Raw genomic sequence first — 20,392 nt, forward strand, 5'->3', positions numbered from 1 at the left:
TGAGCCAATGTACAATATTTTCCAGAGCGTTTACTGCATGTACCAAGAGCAACAGGATAAGCAAGATGCAAGCTCTTCTCCCAAAGAGTAAACCAGAGAGATCTGGCATTTACTGAACAGACTCTGGGTCCCAGACACACGCCATATGTCGCCCACCCCTCAAAAAAAAATCCCTCCTCTTAAACTTCCTCATCTCCATTCTGCCCAAGTGGAAAATCAGGTTCAAAAATGTACCCAAAGTTACAGGGTTGCTGAGGGTGTGCCAGCTGCCTGACTCCCACCTTCGTGTTATTTTCACCTACACATCACTGCCTTCTGGGAACTCTGAGTCTAGTCTGGGATTCCACGAACTACATAATTACCCACAAAGCTTATTTAAGGAAAGGACAGGATGGAAGCAAGGGAGCCTGGAGATGACTGCCTCTGAGCCCCTCCCCTGCTGTCCTGGACAAAATCTCAGGGAACAGACTTCACAACTAAAAGGCAGAAATTACCTTTATGTAAATGGTGACATCGCAGCGCCTTGCTGTGCCTTCCTAAGAGTAGGGAAGATAAGCGAGTAGTTTCCATGTCAGACTGCCTGGCTTCCTGTCCCTACCCTGCCACCGCCGGTCATATATGCCCTCTCCCCTCTCCGAGCTTGCTTTCTTCCTCTATAAAATAGTGACGGCATAAAAGGTTTGTTCTAAATATTCAAGGAGATGATGTTTGTTGAGGGCTTGGCACGGAGCCTAGGACCCAGTCAGTTCCCTTTCCTGGTAGGAACCCCTGGGGGCTCATTAGAAAATCTATAGTCTTATTTCGCTGAGAACCTCACCCCACATTGAAAGCCACAATTTTCTTGGTAAAAACCCTAACTCTAAATAATAATTCCATTCAATTAGCCAGTACAAGCTGCACCTTGGTTTTCAATGAAAGAACCGCATTACAGACGGCAGACCCTCCTTCGCTCCCATACCCAGCTGTTCTCCCATCCTCACCTTTACTGTCCCACACAGTGGGACATGGGGCATGAGTCATGGTCACAGATGCAAGCTTTGCCACAAACCTGCCCAAAGAACCACATGCTTGCAGAGTCTTAAAGCCATGCTTAGCATAATACTTCCAGACCATTTTCCTTAAAGTAGTCATTCCCCAAACTTCCTGGCTGTATTGCATCTTTCTCTCCCTTTTCCTAACAAGTGAAAGGATATGCTTCTGGTTGAAGATAGCCATGTCAGCCTGAACATTCTACCCATGAACTCCCCACATTCTGCCCACCCACCCTGGAGTGTTTCCACTGCAATTACCCAGAAACACACAGGTAGGGAAAATTCAGCAATAACCTTAAAGGCAGGAAGCGGGGAATCCTTTTTTGGAGAATAAAAGGCAGATTGTAGTGACTGAGCATGCATGAACAGGATTGAACTGGAGGAAGGAGTTGACCCGGGATTTTTCATCTGGGAAGAAACTCCATGAGAACACGCTACAAGATAAAAGTAACAGGGCCTGGAGGTCAGGACAAGGCCAGTGTGAGGTGTAAATTTCTAGTGATTCCCCTGAGAAATACACCCAGCGTCCAAGCCTCCCAGAGTCAATAACCCTGGCACTTCCCACTGCTGTTTAGATCAGAGCCCAGTGGCAACCAGTCTGATCTCCAGTGGCATCACATTCAATGAAACAACAGTTCAACAGATGAAAAGTATTTGAACTGAAATTTAAATATGAACCAAAACCTCCGTTGGAGGGAAATGACTTTCACATCACACTTCATATCCTCCTTCTCTCAAGCTCAGCAGCTGCTCAACAACAACCACACACACACACAAAGCTTTCTTTTCTTTGCTTGAAAAATTCCCTAAATTCTTTCCAAGCTATCCCACACTGACCTGTGTCTTTTTCTCTCAACACATTCACCTGAAAAGTCTAGGTTATCAAATCTACGTATTGTACAGCTTGAGAAGTATATCTTCTAAGAGAAAACTTCTGCCATTTCTACTCTCTGAACCTCCAATTTTCTCCTTACCCATAACACACACCCCCCGCCCCAAAAAGGCTCAGGAATGCAGCTAGAGGAGGGAAGACTCTGTGAATACCTAACAGGATAATTTTGTTTCCTGTCACCCGAAAAACAAAAGAGTTGGACAATTTCTTACGATTCCAAGACGGACTCCTGAGGTCTCTTTCTGGCAAACGTAGGTTATTGATTTTTGAACGTCATTGCTAATGGAGCAGGAGAAAGGAAAGTGTAACTTAAATCTCAGGGTTTTTTCCACTTTGCAGAGAGTGTGAATTTCAGAGGAACTTACAGTTTGGCTAGAAAGTGAGCATGTTAGTTGCTCGGTCGTGTCTGACTCTTTGTGACCCCATGGACTGTAGCCCGCCCGTCTCCTCTGTCCTCGGAATTCTCCAGGCAAGAATATTGGAGTGGGTAGCCATTCCCTTCTCTTGGGAGGATCTTCCAACACAGGGATCAGGTTTGGGTTTTTTTCCCCCATGTTTTCTCTCCCGAAGCCAAGGTGAAACAAAATCTTCCGTTTTGTTCTATAAAAATCTCCCCCACAAACATCAGGAACTGAATATAAATGCAAGCAGGTATTAGCATTAGATCGTGCTGGGAATGTAAACCTCAGCACAAAAGCACCTTTGTTTCCCAAATTGGCATGTCTTTTAAGCACTACCATGATTTATGCACTGCAGGGAGGGGGAAGTTAAAATGTTGCTTTTCAATAAATTTTTATTTGGCATTTGTAAAAGTAAATGAATGCAGAAGGCACGCTATCATAGGGGAGCTTGAGCTCATAAAAGACTAAATAAAACAACTGATCTGTCAAGTATAACAAATGAAATATTTGGGAGGCTCTAGGATATTAGCTAATAGGATATTAGCTAATTTAATTAATTTAAATTAGCTAATAGGATATTTAATTTAAATTAATTTAATTTAAATTTAATATTTAATTTATATTTAATTTAACTTAAATTAGCGAATAGGATATTAGCTAATTTAATACCCTAAAGTGATTGCTTATAATGTTAGTGAGAAGAGATAAAGGTTGGCTGACCTTGACTAAATAGCTAGAATGCTTGTTTTACATCATAAATACAACTTCTCTGAAAATTCCTGATCCCATGTTGAAATTTCTTCTCCTATAGCTTATTATATGATTCAAAAATCAACACTATTAAAAATTTTAAATCCACAAGTACCACGTTGGGTGGAGTTTGCGAGGTAGTCCATCTCACATACTGTGTGTGTGTTACTGTTGGGTCTTTCTTGGTTGCCTTTGCTCTCTGTTGTCTGACTTCTGTAGGCTTCCCTGAGTCGTTTTTATGATTTCTTTTTATCTCCTTCATTGCCTTATTGTCTATAATCCTTTGTTTTGATATTTTCGTGCTATTTTCATGCTTTAGGGTTCACATCACATACATGAGACGATGTATAAGATGTAGTTACAGACATAACGGTTTTACTGTGTTTCACAGATATTGTGTGTTTTACAAATTGAGGATCTGTGGCAACTCTGAGCAAATCTGTCAGTGCCCTTTTTCCAGCAGTGCTTGATCGCTTTGTGTGTTTCTGTCACATTTTGGCAATTCTTATAACATTTCAAAGTTTTTCATTAATTTATATTTGTTATGGTGATCAGTGAGCTTTGGTGTTCCTGCTACAACTTGCTGAAAGCTCAGGTGATGGTTACCATTGTTTAGCAATCAAGTATTTTCTTAAGGTATGTACAGTGCTTTTTAATATATAATGCTATTGCACACTTGGTAGACTACAGTATAGTGTAAAACACAACTGTGTATGTACTAGGAAATCAAAAAATTTGTGTGACACATTTTATTTGTGATATTCACTTAATTGTGGTGGTCTGGAAATAGACCCACGGTAGCACTGCAGTACGCCTATATATATCTTCTATCAGACATATGTATGATATTTTATAGATCTGTGAAAGACATGTTATGTCTTATACATCTTTTTCATAGACTGTCTTCAAGTGAAATGCACCATTGTTTGTATAGTTAAGAAATTCACAATAGTATTTTTCTATGTCTTTCCTTTCAATCTTTGTGTTGTTTTGTCATATATTTTACTTCTATAATGATATAAATCCCAGAATACATCATTGTAATTTTTCTTTAAATAGTCAATTATCGGCAGCACTGTTAACAATATCCAAGACATGGAACCAACCTAAATGTCCACTGACGGATGAATGGATAAAGAAGATGTGATATATAAATACCCAAAGGACACTACTTAGTCATGAAAAAGAATAAAATAATACCATTTACAGCAACATGGATGGACCTAGAGATTATCATACTAATTTAAGTAAGTCAGATAGAGAAAGACAAATATCATATGATATCATTTTAACATAATGTAAAGTATGACACAAATGACCTTATCTATGCAACAGAAACAGACTCACAGATAAGAGAGAAAAGACTTGTGGTTGCCAGGACGGTTAGGAGGTGGGGATTGGAAGTTCAGGGTTAGCAAAAACGAACTGTTATATATAGAATGGATAAACAGCAACACTTCACTGTATAGCACTGGGAACTATATTAGTATCCTGGGATAAACTGCCACTCCAGTACTCTTGCCTGGAAAATCCCATGGACGGAGGAGCCTGGTGGGCTGCAGTCCATGGGGTCACGAAGAGTTGGACACGACTGAGCAACTTCACTTTCACTTTTCACTTTCATACACTGGAGAAGGAAATGGCAACCCACTCCAGTGTTCTTGCCTGGAGAATCCCAGGGATGCGGGAGCCAGGTGGGCTGCCGTCTATGGGGTCGCACAGATTCAGACACCATTAAAGCAACTTAGCAGCAGCAGCAGTGATAAACTATAGTGAAAAAGAATGTACATCCACACATATAACTGAATCCCTTTGCTGTACAGCAGAATTAACACAATATTGTAAGTCAACTATACTTCAATAAAATAAATTTTAAATAGTCAGTCAGATATTAAATAGGAAAGAACTATTATGTATTTATGGCATAGTAATGCAGCCATGAAATTAAAAGATGCTTACTCCATGGGAGGAAAGTTATGACCAACCTAGATAGCATATTCAAAAGCAGAGACATTACTTTGCCAACAAAGGTCCGTCTAGTCAAGGCTATGGTTTTTCCAGTGGTCATGTATGGATGTGAGAGTTGGACTGTGAAGAAAGCTGAGTGCCAAAGAATTGATGCTTTTGAACTGCGATGTTGGAGAAGACTTTTGAGAGTCCCTTGGACTGCAAGGAGATCCAACCAGTCCATCGTAAAGGAGATCAGTCCTGGGTGTTCTTTGGAAGGACTGATGCTAAAGCTGAAACTCCAGTACTTTGGCCACCTCATGAGAAGAGTTGACTCATTGCAAAAGACTCTGGCACTGGTAGGGATTGGGGGCAGGAGGAGAAGGGGACGACAGAGGATGAGATGGCTGGATGGCATCACCGACTCAACACACATGAGTTTGGGTGAACTCCGGGAGTTAGTGATGGACAGGGAGGCCTCGTGAAGAGTCCGACATGACTGAGCTACTGAACTGAACTGAACTGAACATATATGTCTCTTCTGATGCTCTTCATTCTTCTGAAACTAGATCCATAGTTTCATCTGGTGTCATCTTTCTGATTGAAGGATGAACTTTAACTTTTCTTACTACACAGATCTTCTGGGATTGATTCTTTCAACTTCTATATCCCTGAAACGTCTTTCTTTTGCCTTCATTTCTGAAAGATGGCCTGCTAGGGAGAGGATTCTGGATTGACAGGTTTTTCCTTTTTGTGTTTTAAAAGGTTGGTCCACTGTTGTTTTATTTGCATTGTTTTCAGTGAGAAATCTGATGTCAGCTTCACCTTTGTCCTTCCGTATGGAACATATCTTTTTTCCCCTGCCTACTTTTAAGATTTTTTTTCTTTATTATTGATTTTGATCAATTTAAATGTGTGTGGGTTTATAGTTTTTGTCAAATTTGGAAAATTTTGGCCCTTAATTTTTCAAATTTTTATCTGTTTCCCCTTTGTTTCAGGTTCTTCAATTATATGTGTGTTAGACTGCTTGGGATTGGCCTACGACTCACTGATGCTTATTCTATTTTATTTACTCTCTTTTCTCTGCATTTTCATTTTGAACATTTTCTGTTGCTATATTTTGAGTTCACTAATATATTTATTTTTCACTGTCTAATCTGTTCTTAATCCCATATTATGAATTTACCATCTCATCATTTGTAGCTTTCTTCTCTTGAAGTTCTTTTTGTGTCTTTTTTACATCTTCTATGTCTCTACTTAACATTCTGAATGTATGACATATATTTATAATAAGTGTTTTACTGTTCCTCTTCACTAATTCCAATCTCTGCATCAGTTCAACTGATTGCTTTTACTTCTTATTATGAGTTTCACTTTTCCAGTTCTTTTCATGCTTAGCAACTTTTGACTGGATTCCATACACTGTGAATTTTATCTTTGGGGTACTGGATCTTTCTATATTCCTACAAATATTCTTGAATTTCGTTTTTAGAACACATTTAAATTTCTTAAAAACAGTGTGATCTTTCCAGGTATGGCTTTTGTGGTGGTCTGTTTAGGTTGAACGAGAGCAGTGTTTAGTCTGGGACTAATTGTCTTCCTTGACTGGGGCAAGATTCTCCTGTGTGCTCTCTCCAGTGCCGTGTGAGTTATGAGGTTTTCCAATCTGGCTGGTGGCAACAAGCCTTGTTCCTGGTCCTGTGTGAGTTCCCTATAATATAATCTCCACACTCCCATATCCTCACATCATATACAGTAAATTCTCTACATACAAACAAGTTCCATTTTGAGAGCTTGTTAGTAAGTCCAATTTGCTCATAAGTCCAAAGTAGTTAGCCTAGGTACCCAACTAACACTATTGGTTATATAGTACCATACTGGAATAGGTTTGTAATACTTTCCACAAAAATAATACACAAGAAAACATTTTTAATCTTATAGTACAGAACCTTGAAAAGTATGTCCAAGCTGGGTTTAGGAAAAGAAGAGGAACCAGAGATCAAGTTGCCAACATTTGCTGGATCATAAAGAAAGCAAGGGAATTCCAGAAAAACATCTACCTCTCTTTCATTGACTGTGCTAAAGCCTTTGACTGTGTGGATCATAACAAACTATGGAAAGCTCTTAAAGAGATGGGAATATCAGAACATCTAACCTGTTTCTGTGAAACCTGTATGCGGGTTAAGAAGCAACAATTAGAACCTTATGGAACAGCTGATTGGTTCAAAATTAAGAAAGAATTGAGCAGTCCGCTGCAGCCCTGTTTAACCTATAGGCTGAGCACATCATGAGAAACGCTGGGCTGGATGAGTTACAAGCTTAAATCAAGATAGGCAGGAGAAACATCAACAACCTTAGATATGTGGATGATACCACTCTGATGGCAGAAAGTGAAGAGGAACTAAAGAGCCTCTTCATGAGGGTGAAGGAGGAGAGTGAAAGAGTCAACTTAAAACTAAATATTAAAAAAAAAAAAAAACTAAGATCATGGCATCCAGCCCCATTATTTCATGGCAAATAGAAGGGGACAAGGTGGAAGTAGTGACAGATTTCCTCTTCTTGAGCTCTAAAATCACTGTGGATGGTGGCTGCAGACATGAAATCAGAAGACAATTGCTTCTTGGCAGGAAAGCGATGAGAAACCTAGAAAGTGTGTTGAAAAACAGTGACATTACTCTGCCGACAAAGGTCTGTATCATCAAGGCTATGGCCTTCCCAGTGGTCAGGTACAGTTGTGAGAGCTGGACTGTAAAGAAAGTAGAGCACCAAAGAATTGATGCTTTCAAACTGTAGTGCTGGAGAAGACTCCTGAGAGTCCCTTGGACAGCAAGATCAAACCAGTCAATCTTCAGGGAAATCAACCCTGAATACTCATTGGAAGAATTAATGCTGACGCTGAAGCTTCAGTATTTTGGTCATCTGATGTGAACAGAGGGCTCATTGGAAAAGTCCCTGATGCTGGGAAAGATTGAGGGCAGAAGGAAAAAAGAGTGTCAGAGAATGAGATGGCTAGATGGCATCACCGATTCAATGGACATGAACTTGGGCAAACTTTGGGAGATGGTGAGGGACAGGGAGGCCCAGCATGTTGCAGTCCCTGAGGTTGCAAAGAGTCAGACATGACTGAGCAACAACAACATGGTAAAACAGCTGGCATACAAGGGCTGGCATCAAGTGAACAGGCAAGAAGAATTACTGACTGGAGGAGGGAGGGGAGGTGGGAGATGGCAAGACTGAAGGATTGTCAGCAATAGGAGATGGAGGGCAAGCTGCACTTTCATTCACACCTTACATGACTGGACATGCAAACACACATTTACATTTTTGAAAGTTTTCTACTTAATGGTTCATATGTAGGGGACTTACTGCACTGATGAGTTTCCTGTCAATACTCTGCTACTGCTAAGTCACTTCAGTCGTGTCCGACTCTGTGCGACCTCATAGACAGCAGCCCACCAGGCTCCCCTGTCCCTGAGATTCTCCAGGCAAGAATACTGGAGTGGGTTGCCATTTCCTTCCCCAATGCATGAAAGTGAAAGTAAAGTGAAGTTGCTCAGTCGTGTCCAACTGTTAGCGACCCCATGGACTGAAGCCCACCAGGCTCCTCCGTCCATGGGATTTTCCAGGCAAGAGTACTGGAGTGGGTTGCCATTGCCTTCTCCAAATACTCTAAGGGATGCTAAAGGCCTCTGGAGTTCCCTATCTGTCTGTCTGTCTCTCCAGGTCTCTCTTTGCAGTACTTTATTCTCCAGCTGCCTTGATGTCCCTGGACTCTAAATGATGTCTCTTCAATTCTAGGAGTCCACCAGACTCCACCTGTGCTACCCTTCCCCTCACCATGACCTGGAAATTCTCTTGAGTCAGTAAGCTGGGACAGCTATAAGTCTCACTTCATTTGGTTCCCATCTCTGAAGGATCACCATCCTTTATTGTATGGTATCCCATATCTTAAAAACCATTGTTTCATACATTCTGCCCAATTTATCGCTTGTTTCAGATAGGAGGATCTATCCAGTCTCTATTACTCCTGTCTGGAAATAGAAATCTCAGCTTTTAAATTTTTAAGTCTAAAAAAGGCAAAGGAATCTAAGCCAACAAAGGAAATTGGGATTGGAAACAAAGATTAGTACAACAATACTGATTTTCTTCTGGTTTTCTTTGCACCTCCAAACTGCTCCTGGCCCATGGCTCTGGGCTGCCACAAGCACCAGATCTAGCCCTGGCCCACCTGTGTTATGACTCCAGTGTTTTCCCTCTTCCCCCATCTAATTCCCTCAGTTTTGAGAGATACTTGGAGTCAGTTTGGCCCAGTCTGGCCTTCTGGGGTTGTGGACAGAGTCAATTCTCTGAGAAGAAATGGAATGGTAACAAATGGCATCATGCATTCTGTAAATATTTATTGAGTACCTGTTATTGGCCAGGTGCCTTTCTAGATGCTGAGGCCACAGCACCATACAAAGAAAACACCCCTGTCCTCGTAGCATTAATATTCCTGCACTAAATCATGCCCAGCTTTTTATAACAAATTGCCCTGAGTTTCAACTTTGTTGAAAGAAAGGATGTTCTTACTGACAAACCATAATCTAAGCTAAGATAAAAGATGGGCTCATTCAGAAAAGTTGTTTATACTATGTAAATACAGAATCTATTTGAGTCACCTTAAAGAGTCTTCTTTAGGCCATTTACAGAAAATACAAGGCCCAAGGGAGAGGCTTTGCAGAGAAAATGCCGAAGCAGGCTTTTGTAAATCAACGCTCTGTGAAGACTCAAAAGAAGCTAACTTGTCTGTTGGGCCTATGGGACAATGCATGATTAGAGGACTCCAGAGAGCATCCTTCAATTCACAAAAGAATTCACGAGTATGAAATGGCAACCCACTCCAGTATTCTTGTCTGGAAAATTCCATGGACAAACGAGCCTGGTGGGCTGCAGTCCATGGAATTGCAAAGAGTTGGACACAACTGAGGAAGCACACACACACCAAAGAGTCAAAGCAGCTTTTCCAGCTTCAGGAAGGTACATAGAGGGACCAGGGGAGACTCCCCAGAGGAGGCAACACTTGATCTGCTCTTAAAAGAAAGAAAGGAAAAAATCCAGATGAAGTGAGGGAAAGGTATGTTTGAGAAAGAGAACACAGTATATGTGACGTGATGGCAATGGGAGAGGGGGTGGGGAATGATGAAAGAGGAAGTTGGAAGATTGGAAGAAATATAAAGAAGAGGGCCCACCCCTGCTTTGGAAACCTGAGCAATTTTAAGGTCAATCAATATGCTTTGATTTAGAGGCTTCGGGGTGGATCTCAAGAATAACTAGCAGGACTTGTGTTCATGGAATAGAGAAACTAGAGGCAGAAGCCCCCACATAGCTCAGTGGCTCCAATTTGGAAGACATAGGGAACATGGAGGAGCATGGTCAACACTCTTGCAGACAGAATCCTGGGATCCTTGTGAAAAGGTTTCCTCTCCACACCACCCATGAGCTGTGTGACTTCAGGTTCTAGCCCCTACTTCTCTGGAACTACTGCGTCACCAACTGCTTACTCAGAATCCCCACCAGGCCATCATAACTGTGTCCCCATCTTCCTCTGTGCTGTTCCTCTTGTGATTCTTCTCTTGGTGAAAGACATCTCGACTCCCCCAGGTACAACAGTGGGACTCGACACATTACCTGAGGTCTTTACTCGCTTCTTCCTACCTTTAAAATTATACGCCCCCTTTTTATTCCTCTGAGATTCATGGAGACTCCCTTTTCTTTCTTTCCAAAACTACTATTCTATTCCAGGTCTCAATATCTCTCATTCGGTTAGTGCAACCAGCTTCCCAATCATCGTCCCAGCATATGTCTTCCTGAGTTGTTAAGTCATAGGTTATGTGTCTCTCATCTTCACAGACACCTTGTGAAATGGGATGAGCAGAACCTTTCATTGCTCTTCCCATGTTCCCACCTGACGCTACTGGATATGGTAGCAAGTATTATATGTTACTTGTCCCTTTCTTTAAAGTGTAATACGTCCTTATATGTTATATTGGCTCTTAGATTTCTGTAGGCATCACCTCATTCAATTCGATTCTAGTGAAAGCACTGTTATTTTCAGCTTTGCAAAGGAAACCCTCCTAATTACAAGCAAAGGAACAGCAACAACAAACAGAAAAGCTGGTATGGTTTCACTGGGAGATTAAATCTTAAACAGTACAGCGTTTTGAGGGTGAGTGGAAGTTTTAGATAAAGTTGTAGGCAGAAAATATTTAAAAAGAATAAAGCTCAGTTCTCTGTTTAGAAAATGGCAAGGGGCCTCAGTTGTCCATAAAGATCTCTCTGGAGATACCTGGACTCAGAGTCTTTCCTGTTGAATGTTCTTTTAATCTGTCAAGGATTTTCATAGTGATTGGGCATCATCAGACACCCTATTCAAATTGGTATCTGTTATTCCTGGAAGGTTCATAAATTGCCATTTTTCTTTAGCAGAAAGGGAAGACTCGACTCAAACCTATCTCTTCTCCCTGTCTCTTTGTTATGAAGGTAAATAATTGGACAAATCTGATGGATTCCTTTCCTTTGAACAATGAATGCTCATCATTAGGACTCTGTCTCTGGGTATAGTGACACCTTTATTTTTTGTTCATCTACAACTCCAGTACTCTTGCCTGGAAAATCCCATGGACAGAGGAGCCTGGCAGGCTGTGGTCCGTGGGGTCGCTGGAAGTCGGACATGACTGAGTGACTTCGCTTTCACTTCTCACTTTCATGCATTGGAGAAGGAAATGGCCACCCACTCCAGTGTTCTTGCCTGGAGAATCCCAGGGATGGAGGACCCTGGTGAGCTGCCGTCTATGGGGTCCCACAGAGTCGGACACAATTGAAGCGACTTAGCAGCAGCAGCAGCAGCAGCACTTTCCTACCCTGCACTCAACTCCCCTGACCTCGTAGGACAAGCATACGACATACACTACCACATTCAGACTCTTCCCAGGCATCTGAAATTCGAGTTAGAGACACAGAGGAACAAAAAGTGATCAGAGCTGTCTTTTCAATGAATTTTGTTCAGCTATCTGGATATCTACATGCAGAAGGATAAAGTTGGACCCTCACCTAGTACCATATAGAAAAATTAACTCCAGCTGGATCAAAAAAAATAAAAAGTAGAGCTCAAACTATAAAACTCTTAGAACGAAATATAGAGTGAAACCTTCATGACATTGGATTGGCAACAGATGCTAAAAACACAGGCAACAAAAAAAAAGTAGATAAATTTGACTACCTCAAAAGTAAAAACTTGTGTGCATTGAAGGACTGTTGACCAATTATAAAGGTAACCCACGTCATAGAAGAAACTATTCACAAACCATATTTATAAGGAATTAATATCCAGAATCCATAAGGAACTCCTACAACTCAAACTTTAAGATAGAGAAAAGACTTAATTAGACATTACTCTGAAGAAGATTTCCAAGTGGCCAATAAGCAAAGGAAGACATGTTCGTCACTAATATTTAGGGACATACAAATAAAAATCACAATAAGATACTACTATTATCAAAAATATCAGTGGTTAGCAAGGATATAGAGAAATGGGATAATTTGTGCATTGCATTGCTGATGGGAATAAAAACGGTGGTACAGCCAGCATGGAATATATTATGGCAGTTCCTCAAAAAGTTAACAACAGAGTTACCATATGATTGGGAAGCCATTGTTTCATGGGGACAGAGTTTTGGGTGAGGAGGAGGCAGAAGTTCTGGAGATGAATGGTGGTGATGATGGCTCAACACAGCAAATGTGCTTAATGCCACCAAAATATACAATTAAAGATCCTTGAAATGGTATATTTTATATTATGTACTCTCACTCAGCCGTGTCTGAGTCTTTGTGACCCTATGGACTATAGCCCGCCAGACTCCTCTGTCCGTGGGATTTTTCAGGCAAGAATACTGAAGTGGGTTGCCATTTCCTTCACCAGAGGATCTTCCCGACCCAGGGATCAAACCCAAGTCTCCTGCATCTCCTGCATTGCAGACAGATTCTTTACCACTGAACCATCAGGGAACATTTCACCACAATAAAGAGAACAGGAGGTCAGAACTGAGTCATCAGACGTCAGCGCCAGAGGGTGCTCTGTGGGTTCCTGCTGGTGAAGCCCCGGTGCTTCCCTAGACCTCCCAATGGACCAGCCCTCTTTTCCAGTCTTTTTATCCTATCATTCTCTTTTGGCCAAAGGTATCAGGGATAGGTTTCCTTTGGCCGATGGATGTTAACTGAAATGCTGACATTCTACAAAAAACAGCTGCAGCTATTTGCCTATGATGTAACATTGCTAATTATTCTATGGGACAAAGAATATCTGCCATTTTATGAACATCCTGATAGCTTACAGTGAATGATGTTGGATTCATGATCTCTGAAGAAGATTTAGCTTTGGGACCAGGGATCAGGCTTGATCACCCAGGGCTGTTGTGTGGCAGAAGTTTTATTACAGTGAAAAGGGACAGACAAAGCTTCTGACATAGACATCAGAAGTGGGGGAGAGAATGCCCCCTCCTTCCCACTAGTGTTAACAAGAGAGTTATTACAATAAATCAAAAGGATGTCTCAAGCTTATAAAAATTTTACCAGACCCACTCCCATACTTTACATTTTAAGGTAACAGGATTAGAACTTAACAATAGAAAAATTTTACCAAGCTCAATGAAACTATGAGCCAAGCCATATAGGGCCACCCAAGATGGACGGGTCATGGTGGAGAAGTCTGACAGAATGTGGTCCACTGGAGAAGGGAATGGCAAACCACTTCAGTATTCTTGCCTTGAAAACCCCATGGACAGTAGGAAAAGGCAAAAAGATAGGACACTGAAAGATGAACTCCCCAGGTTGGTAGGTGCCCAATAAGCTACTGGAAATCAGTGGAGAAATAACTCCAGAAAGAATGAAGTGACAGAGCCAAAGCAAAAACAACACCCAGTTGTGGATGTGACTGGTGATGGAAGTAAAGTCTGATGCTGTAAAGAGCAATACTGCATAGGAACCTGGAATGTTAGGTCCATGAATCAAGGCAAATTGAAAGTGGTCAAACAGGAGATGACAAGAGTGAACATCAACATTCTAGGAATCAGCAAACTAAAATGGACTGGAATGGGTGAATTTAACTCAGATGACCATTATATCTACTACTGTGGGCAAGAATCCCTTAGAAGAAATGGAGTAGCCATCATGGTCAACAGAAGAGTCCAAAATGCAGTACTTGGATGTAATCTCAAAAACGACAGAATGATCTCTGTTCGTTTCCAAGGCAAACCATTCAATATCACGGTAATCCAAGTAATGCACCAACCAGTAACACTGAAGAAGCTGAACGGTTCTATGAAGACCTACAAGATCTTCTAGAACTAATATCCAAAAAAAGATGCCCTTTTCATTACAGGGGACTGGAATGCAAAAGTAGGAAGTCAGGAGATACCGGGAATAACAGGCAAACTTGGCCTTGGAGTACAGAATGCAGCAGGGCAAAGGCTAATAGAGTTTTGCCAAGAGAACACACTGGTCATAGCAAGCACCCTCTTCCAACAACACAAGAGAAGACTCTACACATACACATCACCAGAAGGTCAACACCAAAATCAGATTGATTATACTCTTTGCAGCCAAAGATGGAGAAGCTCTATAGAGTCAGCAAAAACAAGACGGGGAGCTGACTGTGGCCCAGATCATGAACTCCTTATTGCCAAATTCAGACTTAAATCGAAGAAAGTAGGGAAAACCGTTAGACCATTCAGGTATGACCTAAATTAAATCCCTTACAATTATACAGTGGAAGTGAGAAATAGATTCAAAGGATTAGATCTGATAGACAGAGTGCCTGAAGAACTATGGACAAAGGTTCATGACATGATACGGGAAACAGGGATCAAGATCATCTCCAAGAAAAAGAAATGCAAAAAGGCAAAATGGTCGTCTGAGGAGGCCTTACAAATAGCTGAGAAAAGAAAAGATGCAAAAGGGAAAGGAGAAAAGGAAAGCTACACCCATTTGAATGCAGAGTTCCAAAGAATAGCAAGGAGAGATAAGCCTTCCTCAGTGATCAGTGCAAAGAAATAGAGGAAAACAACAGAATGGGAAAGACTAGGGATCTCTCCAAGAAAATTAGAGATACCAAGGGAACATTTCATGCAAAGATGGGCTCAATAAAGGACAGAAATGGTATTGACCTAACAGAAGCAGAAGATATTAAGAAGAGGTGGCAGGAATACACAGAACTGTACGAAAAAGATCATCATGACCCAGATAACCACGATGGTGTGATCACTCACCTAGAGCCAGACATCTTGGAATGTGAAGTCAAGTGGGCCTTAGGAAGCATCACTACAAACAAAGCTAGTGGAGGTGATAGAATTCCAGTTGACCTCTTTCAAATCCTGAAAGATGATGCTGTGAAAGTGCTGCACTCAATATGCCAGCAAATTTGGAAAACTCAGCAGTGGCCACAAGACTGGAAAAGGTGAGTTTTCATTCCAGTCCCAAAGAAAGACAATGCCAAAGAATGCTCAAACTACCGCACAATTGCACTCATCTCACATGCGTAAAGTAATGCTCAAAATTCTCCAAGTCAGGCTTCAACAGTATGTGAACCATGAACTTCCAGATGTTCAAGCTGGATTTAGAAAAGGCACAGGAATCAGAGATCAAATTGCCAACATCCGCTGGATCATCAAAAAAGCAAGAAAGTTCCAGAAAAACATCTATTTCTGCTTCATTCATTCAGCTTCCCTCAGAGCTCAGTTGGTAAAGAATCTGCTTGCAATGCAGGAGACCCCAGTTCAATTCCTGGGTGTGAAGATCCACCAGAGAAGGGATAGACTACCCACTCCAGTGTTCTTGTGCTTCCCTTGTGGCTCAGCTGGTAAAGAATCCGCCTGCAATGCAGGAGACCTGGGTTTGATCCTTGGGTTGGGAAGATCCCCTGGAGAAGGGAAAGGCTACCCACTCCAGTATTCTGGCCTGGAGAATTCGCTGGACTATACAGTCCATGGGGTCACAAAGAATCAGACACGACTGAGCAAATTTTATCATCATTCATTATTAACTACGCCAAAGCCTTTGACTGTGTGGATAACAACAAACTGGAAAATTCTAAAAGAGATGGCAATACCAGACCACCTGACCTGCCTCCTGAGAAATCTGTATCCAGGTCAAGAAGCAACAGTTAGAACTGGACATGGAACAACAGACTGGTTCAAATTGGGAAAAGAGTATATCAAGGGTGTATATTGTCACCCTGCTTATTTAACTTATATGCAGAGTACATCATGAGAAATGCCAGGCTGGATGAAGCACAAGCTGGAATCAAGATTGCCAGGAAAAATATCAGTAACCTTAAATACGCAGATGACACCACCCTTACGGCAGAAAGTGAAGAAGAACTAAAGTGCCTGTTCATGAAAGTGAAAGAAGAGAGTCAAAAAGTTGCCTTAAAACTCAATATTCAGAAAGCAAAGACCATGGCATCTGGTCCCATCACTTCATGGCAAATAGATGGGGAAACAGTGGAAATGGTGAGAGACTTTATTTTCTTGGGCTCCCAAATCACAGCAGATGGTGATTGCAGCCATGAAATTAAAAGATGCTTGCTCCTTGGAAGAAAACCTATGATCAACCTAGACAGCAAATTAAAAAGCAGAGACATTACTTTCCTAACAAAGGTCCACCTAGTCAAAGCTAAGGTTTTTCCAGTAGCCATGTATGGATGTGAGAGTTGGACCATAAAGAAAGATGAGCACCGAAGAATTGATGCTTTAGAACTGTGGTGTTGGAGAAGACTCTTGAGAGTCCCTTGGACTGCAAGGAGATCCAACCAGTCCATCCTAAAGGAAATCAGCCCTAAATACTCATTGGAAGGACTGATGCTGAAGCTGAAACTCCAGTACTTTGGCCACCTGATGTGAAGAATTGACTCATTGGAAAAGACCCTGATGCTGGGAAAGATTGAAGGCAGGAGGAGAAGGGTATGACAGAGGATAAGATGGTTGGATGGCATCAAACTCTAAGGACATGAGTTTGAGTCAGCTCTGGGAGTTGGTGATGGACAGAGAAGCCTGGCATGCTGCAGTCCGTGGGGCCACAAAGAGTTGGACACGACAGAGCGACTGAACTGAACTCACCAAACCCACTCCCATAATATACATTCTAAGGTATCAGGATTAGTCAGGTTTTCAGGAAGGAGAAACTGTCCTCAAGCAGGATACATTGTTGCTATATAATCCTTAGTACAGAGTTTAAACTGAGTTGTTTGTATTATAATCATCAGTTCCTGGCTTAAAGAAAAAAAGTTTTATGTGACTAAGACTAAGGAATGTAGAGAAAAGCAAGATGTCTGTCCTTTCCTCTCCTTGAGAATGCCAGAGCCCTGTCTCCTCCTCGGGGACCCTGGTCTTTTTATCAACCTGCCTAGGAATTGATTCTCTGAATCCTTTATCCATTCTGTTTTCACCAGTGCCTGACACTCCATCCCTCAGTCACCTTGCATGTCCAGGGTCTTCAAACTGAAGATTCCTTTGACAATGCATTCTTGGTTTTGTACTGGTTTCGTTCTTCTCTTCACCCCCAACAGGGGACATGCTCCACAGTCTATGGGCCTGAAAAAGTTACCAACTTGCTCTGGTCCTAATTCTTGGACATGACATTATAGTCAGCACCTACCCTGCCTGGAGGAGGAAACTGTTCAGACATGATCTCTACTTTGGTATTGTTTAGTCGCTCAGTTGTGTCCAGCTCTTTTGCCACACCATGGTCTGTAGCCTACCAGACTCCTCTGTACATGGGATTTCCCAGACAAGACTACTGGAGTGAGTTGTCCTTTCCTTCTCCAGGGGATCTTCCTGACCCAGGGGTTAAATCTGTGTCTCCTTCATTAGCTGGCAGATTCTTTACCACTGAGCCACCAGGGAAGTTCCATCTCTATTTTGCTCAAGATAAGTGAGGGGCTCAGAGAAGGGAAGTGAGTTGTCCGAAGTTACCTAATGAACAAGATGTTAGCGCAAGAGTCTTGCCAGTCCTGTTTAACTCCAAAGATCATAATCTCTGAATGTTGGCTGGAAGATGGCTGAGAGTCTATACATCAGAAGTAATTATTGCATCAAAAACAAGAGTTGGGGCTAATTCTCCAAAATCACATTATCACCATAAAAAAAAATTGTGTAAAATATTCATCAAGTGAAACAAAACAGTCAAGATATCAACAGATGTCATTTTTTTAAATCCAGATTTAGCAGGTTAATTAGAGAATATGAGACACAGTGGAAGAGACAGAAATCACTAAGGTCCTCTTAGGTTAAATTGTCGCAATACACAGCCCATGCCAAATGAATGAGGTTTCTGAATCAACGCCAGTATAAAAATGTTTTTTTATCTGTTCCAATACAATGAATGTCATGTTCATGCTCATTTGTGCTAAAAGGAAACACATTTCAAGAATGAGAGCCAGTAAAGTAACAAAGTGGGAAAGAAACTCCTGTTTTTTAGCGCCATCTATGGGTCAAGTCTGGTGAAAGTTTCATCAGCCTCATTTTAAATATGAAGAAAGTGCAGCGCAGCAATATCATGTATTAATAAAAGGCAGGCTGGGATGCACACATATGTGATTGCAAAGCATGGGCTCTGTATTCTCCCACATTTATGTGGTCATTCATTCAATAATGATTTATCAAAAAATCTATCATGGGCCAGGCCTCTATGACACACACATACAGACACACATACCCAGAAACATCTGCCTGGACATGCACACAGTTTTTGGATAAATGAGGACTTATTTGCAGTTTACAACTGTAATAATTTCTATGAAAGAAAGCAAAAAAGAGGAAATAAAAAAGAATGCAAATTAAGGGTAAACTTTTTGGTAGAATATGTTGCTGTTCCAAATATTTGCCTCTTGGGAGAGCATTACCCTTCCCCAGCTCATTGACTTTAGGCTCGCCCTGGGACTCAAGGGTGCCCTCCCTAAGGAAGCATTATGAGTCCCCACCCTGTTGCACTCAGGAGTGTCCTGTGTGACTTGTTTTGGCCAATAGAATGTGGCTGGAAGCCGTGCGTGTTTTTGTCAAGCAGAAGCCTTAAAATCAGTTCTCTCTTCTCTCTCCCCTGGGTCCAGCAGTGTCCAAGGCAGAGACTGTGAACAGTCTGTCCCAGAGAGAAGCTGTGGTGGATCAGGGTTTCAGCCTTCCCTTTGCATGGATGCCCTTGTTAGACGTCACTGAGATCTGGGCTCATTTGTTAGTGCAGCATGACACACCTTATCCTGACTTATAGACTCTCTTACCAGGGGTGGTCAGTGAAGACCTCTTTGAGGAAGTAACATTTGAGCTGAGCTCCAAATGCAGGTTCCTGTTAGGTAAAGAGCAGAAAAGGCGAGCTTCCCAGAAAGGGTAAAACAGCCAGTGCACATGCCCTAAAGAGGGAAAAAACGTGGCATGGTCTGCGCATCTGGAGCTGATAAAAGTGATGGAAGGGGAAGCTGGAGAGATGTCTGGGCTGAGTTTAAGGACAAGGGAGCCAAGGGAGGAGGCTGGATTGCATTGTATGTGTGATAAGAATCCACAGAAGGCTTCCAAGCAGTGACATTAAGTGATCAGATTCAAGTGTTTAAGAGATTTCCCTGCATTCTATTAAGCAGGGAAGGAATAAGGGAGTCCAAGTAAGAGGCTATTTCATTATTGAATTTGTGTATCAGGCACTCCATCCAATGCTATCATGAATTACTGCTCTCTTCAGAAGAGTCCTGCGTGTCAGTTGGGTCCTCTGGGAAGCAGACACTGAGAAGAGATTAGGAATACGAAAGAGGGAATGCCCGTGGAAGATAAAAAGGGAAGAAAGCAGAATTGGACCGAGGAAGAACTGTGATGCAAATCTGACAAAGTTTTAGCCAACTCAACCCTGTGGGGAGCCTCAGAGCAGAGACTTCTCATCATGGGAGTCCTGCACCGGGCCGAAGTAGACAGGCCCTAGTGTTTCCACAGGGCTTTGTCATCTACCAGAAGAGAGTAGAGACTCTGCTTGAATGTGAAGTCAGATCCTAAAGGCTCTCCTGCAGTGGAACAAAACCTTTCTTAAAGGGAGACCCAAGCAGGGCACCGTGCCCTTTAAGGATGGATTTTTAGCCATATCTTACAAATTAGGAAATAGATGCTCAAAGATCATACTTTGACAATGTATTTTGAGTAAGGGTACATAGACTCTGGCTGACATCCTCTAATGGCATGGTCTCTGTGAAGTTCAGGTTAGTATTAATACTTATGGCAGGCACTGCCAGCACCCGTCCAAAGTCCCTCCCAGCTTGCCTGTCTGGGCTGTAGCAGACGAAGAGCTAAAAACCATATTTCCCAGAA

The sequence above is a fragment of the Bos grunniens genome, chromosome 10, assembly GCF_055505025.1.
Source record: "Bos grunniens cultivar Pamir isolate PY7600 chromosome 10, Bosgru_T2T1.0, whole genome shotgun sequence".
Classification (NCBI taxonomy): domain Eukaryota; kingdom Metazoa; phylum Chordata; class Mammalia; order Artiodactyla; family Bovidae; genus Bos; species Bos grunniens.